The sequence below is a fragment of the Paroedura picta genome, chromosome 3 (genome assembly GCF_049243985.1).
Source record: "Paroedura picta isolate Pp20150507F chromosome 3, Ppicta_v3.0, whole genome shotgun sequence".
Taxonomy (NCBI): Eukaryota; Metazoa; Chordata; class Lepidosauria; order Squamata; family Gekkonidae; genus Paroedura; species Paroedura picta.
This window is the reverse complement of record NC_135371.1, coordinates 117,246,942-117,265,381: the sequence shown is the minus strand read 5'-3', so window position 1 is coordinate 117,265,381 and position 18,440 is coordinate 117,246,942. Positions and strand designations below refer to the sequence as shown.

General features: G+C 42.9%; 1 protein-coding gene and 1 long non-coding RNA gene across 8 annotated transcripts in view; one reads left to right on the top strand and one right to left on the bottom strand.

Annotated features, from left to right (window-relative positions):
* Positions 1-5,469, bottom strand: part of EVI5L (ecotropic viral integration site 5 like) — a 57,944-nt gene extending 52,475 nt beyond the window's left edge. For 3 of the 7 annotated variants that reach the window (XR_013229332.1, XM_077327293.1, XM_077327298.1), the window contains exon 1: positions 5,042-5,294. The gene's annotated coding sequence lies outside the window, so the exon portion shown is untranslated. Of the gene's footprint in view, positions 1-4,584; positions 4,905-4,936; positions 5,296-5,331 lie in introns of those variants that run through there. The other 4 variants (XM_077327297.1, XM_077327296.1, XM_077327299.1 and 1 more) reach the window with 4 other exon arrangements.
* Positions 5,470-5,553: 84 nt separating this feature from the next.
* LOC143832632 (uncharacterized) lies at positions 5,554-17,855 on the top strand. The gene is made up of 3 exons (XR_013229333.1): positions 5,554-7,372; positions 16,042-16,105; positions 16,516-17,855. It is a non-coding gene; the product is annotated as an uncharacterized LOC143832632 (long non-coding RNA).
* Positions 17,856-18,440: the final 585 nt, after the last annotated feature.

Here is an 18,440-nt window from a genome sequence, read left to right as displayed (position 1 = left end):
CTGCAACTGCGGATATTCCCAGGCAGTCCCCCATAGAAAAACTAGCCAGGCCCAATCCTTTTTAGTTTCTGAAATGAGATGGGATTAAGTGTGTTCAGAGTGATATGGCTTTAGGTATACTAAAGGTTTACTAAAATACATAACATGTAGTATACATAGGTATACTAAAATACATAAAATTCTAAAAGGGTGCATTACAAAAAAAAAAAAAGCTAAATAGGAATTTTTACCTATATCACATGAACAGCCAGAACACATGCTGCCCAGATATGGTCTTCAAAGATACATACATTCAGGTTGGCTTGTAAAACGTGAGGTCTTACATGGACCATAGGAGCCAGGACTTTAAGCCCCAAAGTAGACTCTGAGGGGCAAGCTGTATGCATGTAGCTGAAACTTAATTTTGACAGAATTGCCTTAAAAATTATGTATCAATCTGCATCTCCACAGAGATACCAGGAAGAACTATCGACCACAAAACAAATTCTTGTACTGAGCACATGATCTAAAAAGCTAGCCAATATCCATGGTATCTACTACATGACAGCTTACCCCAACTTGGGAAATACATTACAACTTCATTTTAAAGCAGAAACATGTCAGTAATCATTTTTGAAATCTAAAGTGATTCAAGCACTAGACCTCAAAATCTTGAGTACAAATATCCCAGTAAAGTATTTCTTAGTAAAGCAGGTTTATATCGAACAACCAATCAAGGGATCCCTGTGGTAAATGGGTAAAAACGCAGGGAAGGTTCATAGAAGCTGGTTTTCATTTATTCCACATAAATAACTAACACAAGTATATGAGCTTGAAATCTTTTGAGAACGTGTGTTCTACAGAACTGTGCAGGCTCTACAGCAGTGACTTCACACAGGGAGAAAGGAGGTACAAGGCATGAGGCTTTAACCCAGTCTTCCTTTTCCTGACTTCATCCTACAAATGCATACTGATAGTGGCCAACATGCAGGAAGAAAGTGGGAGATACCATAATGAATGTATTGTGGGGAATGAGAAGAATTCTTTCCCCCCTTCCAACAGATACAATGAAATCACTGTTTGGAGCTGCACAAGAAGTTCCACTTGCATGTAGTGGGGTGATTTTGATAACATGAAGCTATCATAAATTATCCCTGCTTTTGTTTTGCAGAGACCACTCTTACGTGTTCCAACACACTGCAGTTCAACATTTAACTCAATCTACATTTCAAGAATTTTTAAGGAAGTGGTGAGCAATGCACAATGCAGATGCTTTTATCCAGCTGGTATAGTGACTATACTACAAAAAGGGCCAATGAGCAGTGGTTTCTCCACATCAACATCTTAAGTAGCCCAACAAATCCACACAGAATAGTGTGCAATAAATAGCAATTCATGCAAGATTTGTGATGGGAAGATCAAAGAGAAAAAAGGCAATAGTATAAAGGCTGAGAGTAATGAAATCTAGAAATCTTTTCAAGCCCTGCGTGTGATAATGCCTCCTTCTGTATCCAAGTCTGCACAGGAAGCTGTTAGCATACTGAAGCAAACAGAGATGATACATTCAGACTACTCCATCATACAGCAAACCCATGACTAAAAAACAATTAAGCCATTAATGCTTTGCTGGATATCAGATGACTACATTTTGAAGACCTGAACGGTATATTATTAGACAAGAAAACTGGGAATTTAATTTTACAACTTTCATTTTAAATCTCAGCATCCTAATATATATAAAAATTAAATGTTATTCAGTTTTAATCTACATTTTGAAGACAGATTTTAATACTAGGTGGTACCTTCAGCTCCTTTATCTATTCAATAGCTGCCTTCTGACTGATGGGACTTTGATAACTGGGACACAAAGTATGAAGGTATAATGTACCAATTATTACTGGAAAGACAATTAACTACAGCTATGAAGAACTCAAGTAATAATTTCCTCTGTGAGAGAATATAGAAAAGCACTAATTTTATAAAACAACTTTTTGAGGACACTGTTCTCAGACCTGTAGAAAGCATAAGTTGCTAACCAGTCTGCAAGCCTAATTTCTTAGCAGTGCCACTGGAATATCCTTGAGTTCTAGCAGATGCACAAATTCCGAGAATAATAGAGTACCAGAGATTGGAAGCAAGGTATATGTGGTGGTGAATTTGACCTACATTCTCCATACAGCACTGGGCTCCATGAATGTCAAACATATCTGAAAAAACTTTTAGTTTCTAAAATGCTTCAATACTCAAGAAGATACATTACACATGAAAGAGGAAATCACTTCCCATTTCCAGTGTGTGACATGACTTCTAATCACTGACATCAAGAGGTTAAATATTAAAGTCTGAATAGCATTTCAAGAATGAGATTCCAAGCAATCATTCATTTCTAATCCTGAAGAGCTATTTCATAAACTAGAAAGCAATAGTTGTTTGCATTATTTTTTTAAAAGAGAAGACCACCTGAACAGTTTTATTAGGCAAAGACTAGTAGAAACCCACACACAACCAGGCAAATATTAGAGAATGCCAGCAAAACAAGTAGTAATTTTTCAATACTATTGATGCTAGATAGTTTTATGCTGGTACCAAAGAAGTTAATTGGGCTAAATTACAAGTAGGGTTTTTTTTCTCCCAGCAGAAAGACACTGCAGCAAAATGGGTCTGCATCCAGGCATACATTAACTCTTCCTTTATTTGAGGGAGATCACTCAGAAACAGTTCTCCCCTTGTTTAGGCCAGCAGAACTGAATTGCAGCTAGAAAAAAACCACAACTGTTTAATATTATTAGAAAGCTTTCTACTGGTACTTGATGGTATGTAGACAACTAGGACAGCAATGCTTCCTTTATGCTGAAACAATGCAAAGCCAGCAAGGCCCTGCGCTCCAAAAATTAGCATTATTTCATCCTGCTTTCCGTCTACTATTTAGCTAACATGATTAGGGCATTTAGAACTAAATTCAAAACAATAGTCATAGCAAACCACTCCATTTTCTTGTTAAATATGAGCTACTTGGGGGAAATCAATTATACCAGCAGTCTGCACTGTGCGATACAAATGTGCATCAAGAAGAAACAAGGGATCTAGATTTCTCACCAAAAGACAGCACAATTTTTAAAAGCTTCCTGCTAAAATAACTAGGCAATGAGACCCTGCTTTTCAGGTGCATCCAGTTAGATCTTCAAACATCAATGCCATCAGAGGTATCTCCAAAAAGCTGCATTCATATTGACAAGAGAAGAATATTCAGGAGAGAATATGGTGGAAAGAATAAATATGGAACGTTTCCTGGCATCAGCACCAATTGATCCCATTCCAAGAATGGAACAATGCAAAAGAAAAGGTTCTTTTCAGCAAAGAAAAGAATCATTCTGGTGAGCAGTCTAGATTTTTGTTTTCTGCGGCCCGTAAATAGTGGGTAACACCTCCTAAAACAGACACCCCTCAAAGAGCCTGCCAATCAGCATCTTTAGCATCAAGAACTCTGGCAGACTGGAAATGCTTTCTCTTCCTGGTTAAAGAAGAAGCCAATGATCTTGAAGAACAGCTATGTGAAACAACATAGCAGAAGGGTTTGTCACACAATTACTATTTTTTCCAGGGCAAAAGCAGTCCTTTCGCCAAGGCATTTCACTTCTCTTCTAGGATGGTGACATGGATGTCTAGAAAGTCATTCCGGGAGCAATGAAGTCAACGTGATCAAGCTCATCTCCGAAGCTGGTTCAAACCCTAATGCACTGGGTGCCCTCAAGCTAACGACTCTCTCAGCCTCAGTTCCCAACCTGAAAAATCAGAATGATATCATCCATCACAGAAGGAAACAAGGGCTGCAAAAGACTTCACGCCTTGGAAGGATTGAAAGTAGTAGCTGCTGTTTGTGCCACCCCTGGCTAGGAATGAGCCAGGAAGAGGTGATGCCTCCAGATGAAGAAGAACGCAGACTGTGTGGCAAGCACGACTGTCTTGCTAGGGAACTTGAACCTTCTTAAGACCTTGTTTAAGGTAACTATTATTTGTATATGAAAACTGTTAAGGAAGGAAGGTTTCTGTTCTAAATTATAAATTTTAGAAATACTGTTTCAGGGCCTTGTTATCTAATAGGGAGTTCATTTGGGACCCTCATCTTTGAAGCCAGTGCCCGGTGTTCAGCTGGAGTCCTCCTGGGCCACCAACCAGAGGAAAGAGATACTCTTTGAGGGTGGCAAGTGGTGAAGGAGGGAAAAGTTAATTGTTTGGACTTTAAAAGATTACTGTTCTGCTGTACTTCTAAATTCTATGTTTTTGTTACATGATATAGAAACACGGAGTTGGATGGGGCCATACAGGCCATCTAGGTCACAACCCTTCTCATTGCAGGATCAGCCTAAATGTTATTAAGTTAAAAGTGAAAAAAGTTTTCTTCTCTTTGAATTATAACAAGATTCATTCCCAGCTCTGCCTCACTAAAACCCACAAACTGGGGTTACACTCGCTATAGGGAAGAGCAAGAAGCCAATCATTAGACAGTGAGCAGCAAAAGAGCAGTTACTACTTCCAAGGATTAGCACTTCTTACAACACATCTACACAGGATGGGAAGTGACCCCGTTCACTGAGGGGACATTACCGTTCGTCCTTGGGGGCTGGGTGGAAGGAACCTTGCCCTTAGAACAAGGGACCTGACCCAAAAAAGCTTCAGGCGCCACAGACCTTCTCATACCAAATGCAAGTTCCCAGTGGAGACGCAAGGCCAGGTGGGGTAGAGGAAAGGAAGCCCAGGCCTAGCGCACAGAAGAGCAGCCGGGGGAGGGGGGGGCAGGCCCCGCTGGCTGGAGGAGGGGCAGGGAAGAGTTCCCTCGCGAAATCGCCAAGGGACTCCCCACCAATTACTAGCGGCACAGGGAGGCGGCGGCGGCGGCGGCCCAGGGACAAGCTCGAGGGATGGCCGAGAGCAGAGCAGGGCACGGAAGCTTCCTCACCCTGTCCGGCGTGGAGAGACCAGGCCGCTAAGCCGCTGCAAAGGGGTCTCCCCTGCGGCGCTGTCCTGCCTGCCTGCCTGCCTGCCGAGAGGCGCCCTCCCCTACCTGCACGGCCATCGCGGCTCCTGCTGCTCACGGGGGCGGGGGTCCTGAGCCTCCACGCCCGGCCTCGGCGGCCGCCGCCGCCTCCCTCTCCGTCAGCAACGCATCCAGCAGGGCGGAGACACCCACGCCGGGAGCCGCCGCTGCCATGGAGCCGCTGCGGGGGGCGAGGGAGGAGCAGGAGGAGCCGCCGCCGCTGCCGCCACAGCCCTCCTCCCGCGGCCGCCTCCCCCGGCTGGGAGACAGCCGGCCCCGCCCCCTTCTCCACGCCTTCGCCCCTGAGTGGCCAGGACCTCCGCCGGCATTGCGCAGCCCGCCTCCCTGGGCGCGTCTTCCAATCACGAGGCAGGTCTCGTCAAGGAGCCCGAGCCCTCGGCCTGGCTGTCTTCGCTGCCGCGAGGCCGGGGAGATCGCGGCAAAGCGAATTGCGGCCACAAAACCCGCGAGAGGGGAAGGGGAGGGGGAGGGACTACGGAGCCTGTGCGGGCCGTTTGCGCCAATAGGCCACGGAGAAGCCGTGCGGAGCAGGAGCTTCCGGAGCGGACTACGGCGAAGGGGGCGTGCCCATCTGGTCGTGGGGCCAATGCGAAGCGGCAGCGAACTGCGCTTGTGGATGGATTGCCAATACAAGGAGAGTGAGGAAGGAGCCGAAGCTTCGTTCTTTTGGCCTGAGGCGCAGCCATTTGATTGTGGGCGTCCTTCGGGGCGCCAGGTGATTTCAGGGATGTGCCTCTGCTGTCCAGGAGGTTTAATCAGGCCGGCTCCCTTTTATTCCTTCCTACAAGCAACGCCGAAGCAGCCATTAGTCAGTGGAATGCGTGCTATGAAAACCGTGTGCGTAAGCAACAACGCATAAGCGGCTGTATTGTCTAACAGGCGTGTTCTAATACCTTAGCACAGATCGATCTTAGTTATTTTCTAGAAAATGAAAGGAAAGGAACCTGAGCCCTACGCGGCCATGCTGGAGCAGTCCAATGGTAGCTGTTCATCCATTCCGCATCATGTTTCACTTTGGCCAAACAGATGCTGCCAGAAAGCCTGCAAACAGGGTCAGGAAGTCAAGATCTCCTCTTGTTATCACCCACATCTGATCAATAATCTATCAAATCCAGCTCCCTGATTCCTGCAGTGACTGACCAGATCCCTAAGAAAAGCCCACACTAAAGTGAGTGACAAGAATGCTCACTTAGAGCAATGCATGATGCCTGAAGACTCATTGGATATACTGAGTGCTAGAAATGCAAAGTGATTTCCAGGGCCTTGGTTGAAATATCTTACAGCACAAAGAAAGTGGCAAAAAAACTGCAGCATGGATTTAGAGAAACTTGTTCTGGGCTTGGAATGACAGTTCCCAGGATGGAAAGACATGGAGCTTAAAGGTTCTTAAACTGAAATTAACGATCACAGAATGAAAGGAGACCTACATGAAAGTTCCTGGAGACCTTGTTTCAAAAAGAATGTAGACAGAATGGAGTGGATACAGAAGAAAATGATGAAGATATCATGGGCCTCCAGACTGGACCTGGAAATGTTCAGTCTCTGGAAGAGGGGTGGGGTGGGGACACATCCATGCTCTTTAAGTATTTGAAAGACTTGTCAGAGGGGTTTTTATGTTTAAGTCATGGGCTAAGAGATTCTGGCTAATGATTAGGAAGAAACTTTTACGGTAAGATTAGTTCAGCAGTGGAAACAGCTGCCTAGGGGGATGGTGAACTTCCCCTCACTGGCAGTTTTTGAGCAGCAGGGAGATGAAAAGGCTGATCCTGCATTGAGATGGGAGTTGCACTATAGTTCATTCTAAATCTATTCCATGACTGGAATGATAGTGTTCCTGCAACTGGAATAGGTGCACTGAGAATGGAACGGCAGCCCCCCAGAATGGGGGATTTAAATCCAAAGAAAAGAATACATGGTATGTGCAAGTGCAGATAAGAGCAAGAGCCCATGCTGACAGAGGCAGCTGTCCACAGAGACCACTGGCTGGCTCTGGAGACCAGCAGACAGGGAGAAGAACCAGAAGTCACCTCCACCTGGCCAAGATGGCAGTACTGCAGGAGGTAAAGAACAGAAACTGTTACTGTTCTTTTGCTACTTCATCAGCCAGGCAGCTGGGGAGGGGGAGCTCCACCTCCAAGCAGCATGATGATTGGGTGGTGAAGGGAGAGCCAGGAGCTACCATGGCACCCATAACCATCAAACAGTGAATAGGAGGGCAGGCAGACAAGAATGAATAGGAGCTGCCAGTGCCACCCTGTAAGCTATAAAGGAGTGGCAAAGAAGATAGGCAGGGAAGGAAGGAACAGCCAGTGCCATCCCCTGGGAACTGATAAGTAGGTAGGTGAGCTGGGAGGGTAAACAAAGGAAAGATGGGTTTCCCCCTGCTGCAATTTTTGTAGGTCCCTACTTGTAAATATATCTAATTTTCAACAGGACAAAGTCTGGACATCCTGTGACAAGGCTGGAGACTGGAGTCATGGATGGACAAAATTGATATTTCTACAAACCTGACAAAGCCTCCAGATTTGCAGGAAAAAAATCTGAAATCTTAACTAAAATTACATTTAGGAGAATTAAAAATACCCAAAGTTATAAAAGCAGCACCTGTTTAAGAGATAAATGCCCAGAGAGGCTGTTGCTGGGATACCACAGTAGTATGGCCAGCCCTCAAGCCTTGGTAAAAGATGGGGGGTACCTGGGCATTTTTTAAGGCTATTTTATTTTTTGAAGATTTACTGGGGCAAAAGCTATCAGCTTTTTTTCTGACTCACAGGAGATATACTCTCAGCACAGAATTATATAATAGCGAAGAGTGGTGAGCCTAGGCATATACCATAGGAGGTGGTCTCCAAAAAGTCAAAAATTTACATATATTGGTTGGAGCCAGAATTTACAGATCCCGTTCAACCACTCAGCTACACTTTATAATGAGTTTAGACATTTTATATAGAGTTCATTGTTACAATTCTGACCACTGAGGAAGACCCAGTAGGGTCGAAACGCGTTTGGTCTTATGTGCAGTTAGTTCTGTATAGTCTTTATTCTGTTTTTAATTGTGCATTACAATAAATAATTACCATTTCTACATTATTTTATTGTACAGCTCAACTTCTGAGTTCCTATCTGTAAAGGTTGGGTTGTGTTCCTTTTTTGGTTTTAGAATCTTCTATCTGCCATGGAAGCTGACTGTGACCTTGGGCCAGTCACATATTCTCAGTTTTGTTTACCTCACAGGATTGCTGTGATGATAAAATGGAGGCGAGATAATAATGTAATATGGTTTGGGTTCCCACTCTGAAGAAAGGTGGGGTATAAGTGAAAATCAATATTGTTACCCCAACCAGACCCTCCCATAATAGAAGGCAGTTTCCAAGGAGGCACTGTGCAGTATGGTACATGCGACAATCAGACTGGCAGTTGCTTAATAGGGAAAGTCATTAGAAGCATTTCTTGGACTAAATTCAGGCTGGATCTCCATGGTATCTTACTAGAACAAGATAGGAAATCCTCTCCTCCCATTGCCTCTAAGCTAGTGGTTCTCAGCCTGAGGGTCGAATGACCCTTTCAAAGTGGTCGCTGCAGGGCATGACTCCAGTTTCCAGATTTAAGTATCCAGTGAAATTGGCCGTGTTAATTGATATTTCAATTAAACCAGTTTTGTTCAATAGTTAGTACTGTTGGGATAAATTCTGATTTAGGAATCCTCCCAGTAATTGTCAAAGTGAATAGTGGGTAAGAGAGGGTATCCAGAGGATGTCAGTGAGAAGAGACGTAAGAACTGCTGACCTCCACCTGAGATACTAGAGAACCAGAGGCAGTCAGAATACTGATCAAGATGGCCAAATAGCTGTACTTGTTATAGAGTGATTTTTATAATAAGATCTTCATATATGAAAATGCACATCACCTGTCGCATAGGTGAGAGAATTCAGGTTGAATACGATGGACGAATAGAGTTAACAAAGTGGGCAAAAGTATCCATGGAGCTCAGACAGAGTGTGATACAAAACAGGTACATGGAGGATAAGAAGGAAGCAGATCTGGGTACAGTGAAGCTCTAAAGAAGAAAATGATGGGGAAACGAGAGGGAGATTAACTGTCGGCAGTGAAAACTGAAACGCAGGACACAGACTTCGTGGCCTTAGAAGGAAAGAAAGAGAAGATAATTAAGCAGAGCAGATTCAGGCATCACTGCACAAGATCTAGAAACAGCCAAGTATTTCATTCCATTCTGAGGGCTATGATTCCAGTCCCAGAGGTCCAAAGGACTGTCATTGCTCTCTGGGAGATGTTATTCTAGGCCAAGAACACTGATTACAGGCCCAGAGGCCATCATTCCACCCTGGGAATTTTCATCCAAGGCCTAGAACAATATATCTGGTCTTACAGGCTGTCATGCCACTCTGGGCACTGTCATTCCAGTTCCAGACGACACATAGTCACCCTACTCTGGGGACTGTCATTTCATTCTAAAAGCATTTTATCAGGTCCCAAAGAATGGCATTCTAATCTGTAACCCTTTTATTTAAGTCCCAGAATGTGGTGCTTTTGACAACTCTTCCTTGAATCCATGCCAGTGTTTTAGACTGCTGGAATCTGCTCCAAGATTTACCATAGGCCGGAGCAGGGCGAAAGGAAGTTGTAACAGTAACCCTACACAGGGGGGAGGCCTTTTTACACTGCCCCCATTTGAAATTGTGCATTCAGAGATGTGCTGCTTCCCTTTAGCTTTCATCATGAATAGACATTGATAAAGCTGACTTTAAAGTCATCTAAACTAGCTTCTATTGCTACTTGTGTTACGAGTTATAGTGGTAGGAGTGTTAGACTGGGATTAAGGAGACCCAAGGTCAAATCCCAGCTCAGATATCACTGGGTGACCTTGGGTTTCTCAGGCAGGCTAAACTACATCATAAGCTTTTTGTGAGGGCAAAATGATGCTCCCCTTATCAAGGGCAGGATAAAAAAATTGAACTGTTTACTTTGAAGCAGTGGTGGGCAATGGGCGAAGAAGAAGAGTTGGCTTTTAAAGCCTGAGAAAAAGTCTCAGAACAACTTAAAACTGCCTTCCTTCCCACAACAGACACCCTGTGAGGTAGGTGGAGCCGAGAGAGCTCTATCAAAAACAGCCCTATGGCTGGTCATCCACCTGGCTGCATGTGGAGGAGAGGGGAATCAAAACCAGCTTGCTAGATTGTTAGCCTTTGTCCGTGAGCAAGAGTCCGCCACTGTCTGTCAGGAAAAGGACTGATGTTTATTGTCACTAGTTGCTGGTGGGAACAGGCAACAGTGGGTCATGTGGTTTGTTTATTGGTATGCAAAGTGTTTACCTGGCCATTGATTGTGTGCTTGTTTCTCATATCTGCAACTTATCTAAGCATAGAATGTGATGGGCAATAGAGTAGAATATGTGGCACTGAGTCAGGCTCTAATTGGCAAAATTTACAAAGTCTGTTCCCAATTGGTACATTGCTGTATCTGCCTGCTAGGACAGATGATGGGAAGATGTTTAATCTAGCAAGCATAAAAGCACGACGATGGAGTGGGTTAATAAGTCTTTGCATATAAGGAGCTCCCTGACCTGTGTTGGAAGTAAGGCTGAAGAAGCGGGGGGAACAAGTCCGATTGATTCCCGCTTCGATGGTCTGTCTCTCAATATCACGGATTCTCTGTCTAATAATACTGTATATTTGAAACTCCTCATAATTACCCAGAGGCTCCAAGTTTATACCCAGAGTGTGAATTTTATGTTGGATCTGCCAGTACCATTTAGAAACAAAAGGATCACTTAGCAGATCATACAAGAGACTATTAGGAGTGGAGCAATAATGTAATTTTATCCAGAATTTGATAGTGGATGCTCTAGATGACAACAGACCAAGACCCAGCTCATTACAAAGGGTGGCAAGACTAATCATATTTGGAAGACCCAAAATACGATGAAAGAAAATTGCGGCTATAAGATCCACTTCATCATTCAAAGACTCAATCCAGATTGGTATCCCATATAAGAGTTGATTAACAACCTTCGCCTGAAAAATCTGGATCGCTGCTGGCACAAACTGGTTCCCACTACGAAAGTGAAAATGTGAGACTGCACTTAACTAGTTCTTTGCCGCGGCAGGTGCCACTTCCCGATGCAAGGACCAATTCATTTGGTGGTGAAAACTAACGCCCAAGTATCTGAAACATTTTACTTGCTCCACAGGATTTCCATCTGCTTTCCATTGACTGTTATCATGCATCCCAGACTTTGGTTGTCTTTTTTAAACTGAAAAGCCCTGAAAAGCCTTTCCTCGCAGGGAATATCTACAGGGAATAAAAGCTCTGGGCTGCTGCTTGAGGCTCCTTATTCTAGTTCCCAAATTATACTTTCCTCCCTCCACTTTCTTAAACTCTGTTCTCGTGCAGTTAATAATAATTGTCAAGTTGGAGCCAACTTTACCAACCTCTCATGGGATTTTCAAGGGGAGGGCCAAGCAGAAGTAATTTGATATTGCTTTCCTCCACATAACACCCCTCAGTCTTCCTTGGTGGTCTCCCATCCAAGTACTCCCATCCATGGCTGACTGTGCTTAGAATCATAGAGTTGGAAGGGATCTCCAGGGTCATCTAGCCCAACCCCCTGCACAATGCAGGAGCTCACAACTTAGTTTCTGAACTCTGACACACTCAGGCAAGAGAGTTCAAGAACATTTTTGTTACACTCCCAACTCTCCTAGTGAGATGTCCATGGAAAGTACTGCACAGCATTGCCAGACATCTGTTGGGAGAACCCCACCCCCCCTTCCCCATTGCTGTTACTGCTGTGAGTGGGAGAAAAATAATTTTGCAAAAGTTCTTCAAGTAACGGTGTGACATCACTTTCAGGGAAAACAGAAGTTCAGTCAGTCATCTCTAGGAATTGCAGGAAACACTGGTAAAATCCAGAAGTGACGTTATACCATTACTTATGGCAACTCTCATGTGTGCCCCCCCCCCAAAAAAAACTACTATTATGCTTGGAAATGGTGTTTCCTTTAGATAAGAGAACATGACGTGTAATGCCCTAACAGTATGTTATATTCAGGAGACTGGATTCATAGATGCCTAAAGAAGCCAGATGGAAGGGGGAATAAGTAGGTTGCCACCCACCAGTTACGGCCTGGAGATCTCTTCGTTTTACACCTGATATCCAGACAGTAAAGATCAGTTCCCATGGATAAAATGGCTGCTTTGGTGGGTGGACTTCATGGCATTATACCCTGTTAGGTCCCTCCCCAAATCCTGTCCTTCCCAAGCTCTGCCCCCAAAATCTCCAACCCAGAGTTGGCAATCCAAAGAGTTAGATTCAGGTGAGTAGCCATGTTCATTTGAAGCAGCAGCACAAAATTTGAGTCTAGAGGCACCTTTAAGACCAACACATTTTTAATTTGTGTCTGAGGAAGTGTGTGTGCACAGGAAAGCTTATACCTTGAATACCTTGTTGGTCTTAAAGGTGCCACTGGTCTCAAATTTCATTAAACCCTAGGAGAGAGAGAGAGAAAAAATATGTTACACTGTCAGGCCCTGTCAGAGTTTGCAGCTCCAGAGTGTGAGGTTGGCAAGATCATGTCTCTGGAGACTGGCTTTTGAAATAAAGCAAGTCCATTTAAGTGAACACTTTAAAAAGGAGACTGTGCCCTCTCAGAGTCTGGTTTTCAGAAGTAGTAGGCTGCCAAACAGGCCTTGAGGGAACATAAAAAGCCCTGTCCCTTTAATAAAGGTTTACTGTATGGAAATGGTCAGCTGAAGCTTTAAGCTTCTATGCAAGGGTCAGGCTATTTTTTCCCCTCTCATCAGTTGGCATGCTGCCTTAAAGTGCAACTGCACTTTTATTTTACAGAAACAAGACAGTGAGAGGAGATAGCAGGATTTGAATATTAAAACATTGGCATAAAGGAGAATAACAGGGTATATCATTCTAAATTCCATGACGATGGATTCAGTGAAGAGACAAGGTAGTATTGTTGTTAGCGAGTGTTAAATTGGGATATAGGAGATCCAGGTTTGAATCCCCACTCTGCCATGGAAATTTGCAGGGTGACCTTGGGCCACTTATGTACTCAGCCTAATCTACTTCACAGGGTTGTTGTGAGGATAAAATGTAGGAGAGGAGACTGAAGTTAAATATTGAGTCCACATTAGGGATAAAAGTGGGGTATAAATGAAGTCAAATAAATTTAGAAAGTCATAAGATGGTTTAAGATTGCACTAAGGTCATGGCACTGAATGATAAGCTAAGACTGTATGGCAGCAAATATAAGATAATGGAGTCTGTGGTTCCTAGATTACTTGGACTATGTTTAAGAACATAAGAATGCGCCTGGTGAATCAGACCACTGGTCCATTTAATCCAGCATCCTGTCTCACACAGTGGCCAACCAGTTCCTCTGGATGGCCAACAACAGGGCAGAGAGGCCGAGGCCTTCCTGATATTGCCTCCTGACTTAATGGATTAAGTGCCTGTGAATGTGGAGGCGCCCCTCAGTCACCATGGCTAGTAGCCACTGATATTAATCCTACATTAATCTTTCTGATCCCCTTTTTAAAGCTATGTATTCCTGTGGCCATCATGACATCAGGTAGCAATGAATTCTACATTTTAATCACTCTCTGTGTGAAACAGGAACACAGATTTCTTTTTGCCCTGAACCTACTGCCTATCATTTTAATTGGATACTCTTGAGTTCTACTATTTTGGGAGAGAGAAAAAAATTTTGTCAACTCTTTCCACCTCATGCATAGTTTTATAAAGCTCTATTATGTCCCTCCCCCCACCAGTTGTCTCATTTCTAAACAAAAAAGTCTCAGATTCTTCAGGCTTTCCTCATAGAGAAGGTTGCCCACCTCTACTTTTTCCAGTTCTGCAATGTATTTTTGGAGAGACTGTCATAATGGACAACTCAATGAAAGTGTCAACCCAGTGTGCCTATTTCACCCCATGATAAAAGATCAAAGTGAGGTGGTCAGGCACACTTCACTGAGAAGGTCATTCCATTATCACAGGGCTGCCACTGAAAAGACCCTCGATTGTGTACCCACCAAAAAAGCTTCTTAATAGGATAAAGGAGGGCTTCTGCCTGTTATCTTAATTCCTAGGCAGGGGCACAGGGGAAAAGATGGTCCTTCAGATTTTGACAATAGCTGCCATACTAGACATAAACCCCCATGGAGCTAATTTTGCTGAGATGTAGACATACTCAAGCAATGCAGTTATAGTAACTGTGAAGTACAAGAAATGAGAAACAACCGGAGGTATTTCCTCACTGGCACTGATTGTTGCAACCATGGTAATGGTGGTGGTGATGGGAACTTACGCTGTAATTTCAATGTCTTAAGACAGATGGGTTCCATACCAAGTGAACACTGCTTCAGAGAGGAATATTTCCATCCTCACAGGCAGGCAGGGGGCAGGCCTCGACCTGCTACTGCAAGCTATTTTATTTCTGGAGATGTGTGAACCAGGGAGACCATGTTGGCAGGTCAGAGATAAAAAATAACTGCATACACATTCAAGCCATTATAAACATTGAGGCTTTTACCGACAGCTTCGACCAAGAACAAAGCCTATGGTGGTGATGAGAATCGTCACTCTACAGAGACAATGCAGGCCAGCCTTATGTCATCCCCTAACTCAGCATCTGACAGTGGTGGTTTGAGGAGTTCATGGCCTCTCAGTTATGGCACCAAAGTATGGTCACAACTGGTTATGAGTAAAAAGACTTATCTCACAAGTGATTAAAACAAAACATGGGTATTTAGATGTTGGCATGTTGTTTATGATCCTGTTGATCTAAAACCAAAAGCCAAAAAGTGAAGAACAGTGACCATGTAATACCTTTTTATTTGGACCAACCTAATGATATGTGCAAGCTTTTGAGCTCCCCAGGATGTTTGTCACAGAAAAACTGGAATAACGCACTTTAGACAAGAAAGGATAACTACATATAAGCAGTTAACATATTGTGACAAAGTATTTTCTCAAGGGGAATGTAAAATGAAATTGAGAGAAAGTTTGATAATAAAAGAAAATACTTGTCAATGGGTTTTTATGTACAATTTTCAGAAAGGTTTAAAGTGGATAGAAAATTACCATTGGACTTACTGAAGAGGGTCCTTCTCCCCTGGAATAAGGAAGACACCTGGAAGGCTGGGTTTTCCCACTGGCTGCTCAGGGAAGCAGGTTAATTAAAACATGCCCTCCTTCCGGTTCCTGTCCAGCGTGCTGCGTTTCATCCCCAGTTGGACACTCTGAGAGCCATACAACAAATAAACTGAAACTAGAAACTGAATAAACTTCAGTACAGTAACATAGAACCTTTTTTGTTGTTGTTGTGATGGAAAGAGGACAGGAAGGAAAAGAGGGGAAAATACAGTCATCTGTACTAACTTCATTTATGCTCTTCCTACAATTTTGTTAAATCAAGTTTCTGAACCAGACTAAGTCGGGAGAGCCAGATGTCCTTATTCCAGGGGAGAAGGACCCTCTTCAGTAAGTCCAATGGTCATTCTTCCGCTGTAACGAAGGACATCTGCAAGGCTGGGCCCTTCCAAAACCTGAAATACCCAGGTGGTTCCACAACTTGTTGCAGCACTTGCCTTCCAAAGGCGGTCTCTGTTGAGCTATATTGATCAATTTTGCAGTGTTTTGTGAATGTGGCCAGAGAGGACCATGTCACTGCTTTACAAACTTCCAGAATAGAAACTCTATTGATAAATGCTAAGTTGGTTGATGCGCTGGGAATTGAATGTGCCATGATCCCCACAGGGGCTGTCAAGCCAAGTGCTTTGTGAGCCTGTTTCAGCTGTGGATTCCGCTTGACTGATTTGTCCAGTCCCACAGTTATTGCTGACTGGAAAGGTCTGAGGAATTTTTGAATTCCTCATGTGTGCCACCTTCTCCACTGCAGTACTTCTGAGTTCACCACCATGAAACCCTGAACACTTGCTAGAGCTCTTAGAGACATGTTCTTTTTCTTCATCAGGTCCCTGATGGCTCTCTGCAAGGTGTCTATTATTACTCCCAAGTGAGAGATTACCTGTGATGGGGTAAGTAAGCTTTTCTTCCTGTTGACCAGAAAACCAAGTTCCTGTAGTGTTGTGAGTATAATTGTCGTGTTGCTTTGGGCCCTGGCAAGAGTGCTTGATCTCATGAGAATGTCATCAAGTTACAGATTTAGATGAATCCCAGCATTCCTGAGGATCACAATTATATTTATTAGTAGCTTTGAAAAAACTCTTGGTATAGTTGCCAATTCGAAGGGCAGCACCCGATATTAGTAGTGCTTGTTCCCTATGAAAAATCTTAAAAACCTGTGTTAAGGTGGAAAAATTGGCACATGCAGGTACACCTCTGATTTCTGGGGACATTAAGCACTCTGTATTCTGTAATCTGCGATGGAGCTGAGAGTTTCTATTTGGAACTTTTAAAACTTGATATACTTGTTTTTGAATTTCAGGTCCAAGATTGCTCTCCAGTCCCCATTTGGCTTTGTCAGAGTGAAGAAGAAATAATATGGGGCACAGCTCTTAGCTGGTAATAGTAATAGTAATAGTAATAATATACTCCTTTGAAATGATCTGAGTCTGGAATTTCCTCTATTGCTTGTATAGAAAAATATAGACGCACTGGGAAACCAATATGGCAATAAATATCCAAATTAGACTATATAGAGTCTTCTCTCTTCAGTAATTCTTTTATTCTTATTATTTCACACAAGTCCCAACACGTTTCGCCTTACAGCTTTTTCAATGGACGGTTTTTATATTTAAGGACCAACTTCAACTTCTTAAGGAATCTCTTGATAGAGTATAAGGTCATGCTCACAATAGCTAAACTTAGCTTGTGGCGCTTGTATAGCCATGAGATGTTTTACGGCTTGGGTCATTATGTGCCTTTTTTCCTGACTTGAAAGGTAAGGTCAATATTACAAATCTGTTTGGTGGGGTTTGTTCAAATTCTATTTTGTAGCCATGTTCCACAGTGTTTATTGCCCAACTGTCTATCTGTGGAGTGTTCTATGTAACAGAGCAGATGTCCTCTGTTACAGGGGGAGAAACTAATGTTTTTGAACAATCTAAGACTGATTTTGAAGTAGAATTATGTACCAATGATGAACATGTTATTACTAAAATGTATAAACTTTTTTTGAAATCTGAGGAGTGAAAAAAATATAAAATGGGCAAAAAACTTGGGGTACGGTATACAAATGGAACAAGGGGGAAATGTGGTTGAAGGGTCTCAAATTTACATTGAGTTTATTGTCTCAAAGAGAATTTTTACAAAATGATATACTGTTGGTATATGAAGCCAGATAAATTAGCTAGAATGTATAAAAGTATTTTGAATGTAAGCAGGTAATGTGGACAACATGAAGGGGCATTTTACCATTTGTGGTGGATGTGTAATAGAGGAAAAATATTAGATACACATACTTTTATTGATCCAGAAGACTTTAAACATTAATGTACAATTAAAATCAGAGGACTAATGGATAGACAGCTAGAAAAAAGTCATGGAACTTTGTTTTTATATATGACATCACCAGCAAGACTATACGCACAGAAATGGGAAAATATGACATTAACCAGAAAAGAGAAATGGTTGGTGAAGGTGATGGAATTTCCAGAAATTGCCATGTTTACTTCATTGATCACAACAAAAACAATATTTCTATAACTGAATGAAAACCTTTTATGGACGAAACAGAAAAAAATGAACTGATGATCTGTGGATCTGATGACTAAGACAAAAAATTAGAAAGTAGAAAAAATTAAGTTTTTTCATGTTTGTAACTTTAGAATATGAGCCTCTTGTGGCGCAGAGTGGTAAGGCAGCCGTCTGACAGCTTTGCCCATAAGGCTGGGAGTTCAATCCCAGCAGCCGGCTCAAGGTTGACTCAGCCTTCCATCCTTCCGAGGTCGGTAAAATGAGTACCCAGCTTGCTGCTGGGGGGTAAATGGTAATGACTGGGGAAGGCACTGGCAAACCACCCCGTATTGAGTCTGCCAAGAAAACGCTAGAGGGCGTCACCCCAAGGGTCAGACATGACTCGGTGCTTGCACAGGGGATACCTTTAACTTTAGAATAAGTGAAGTTTGTAGTTTTACATGTATTTGCTGTGAGGAAAATTGGAAGCTTCTTTATTTTCTTGTACTTTATGTTTGATTTTATCTTTGTTTTTACTTTTAAAAAATCTTTACATGGAAGTTTTCATGTGTAAATAACCACCATTAGCCTGTAGGTGGTGCACCACCCTTTCCTAAGAACTTTGTCATTGTGGACTATAATATCTGGTGTGGAGCTGTATCCGGGTATAAAAAATCTGGATAAATTAAACTCAAGATAATTTGGACCAATACTAAGATTTGGAAAGTATGTGCT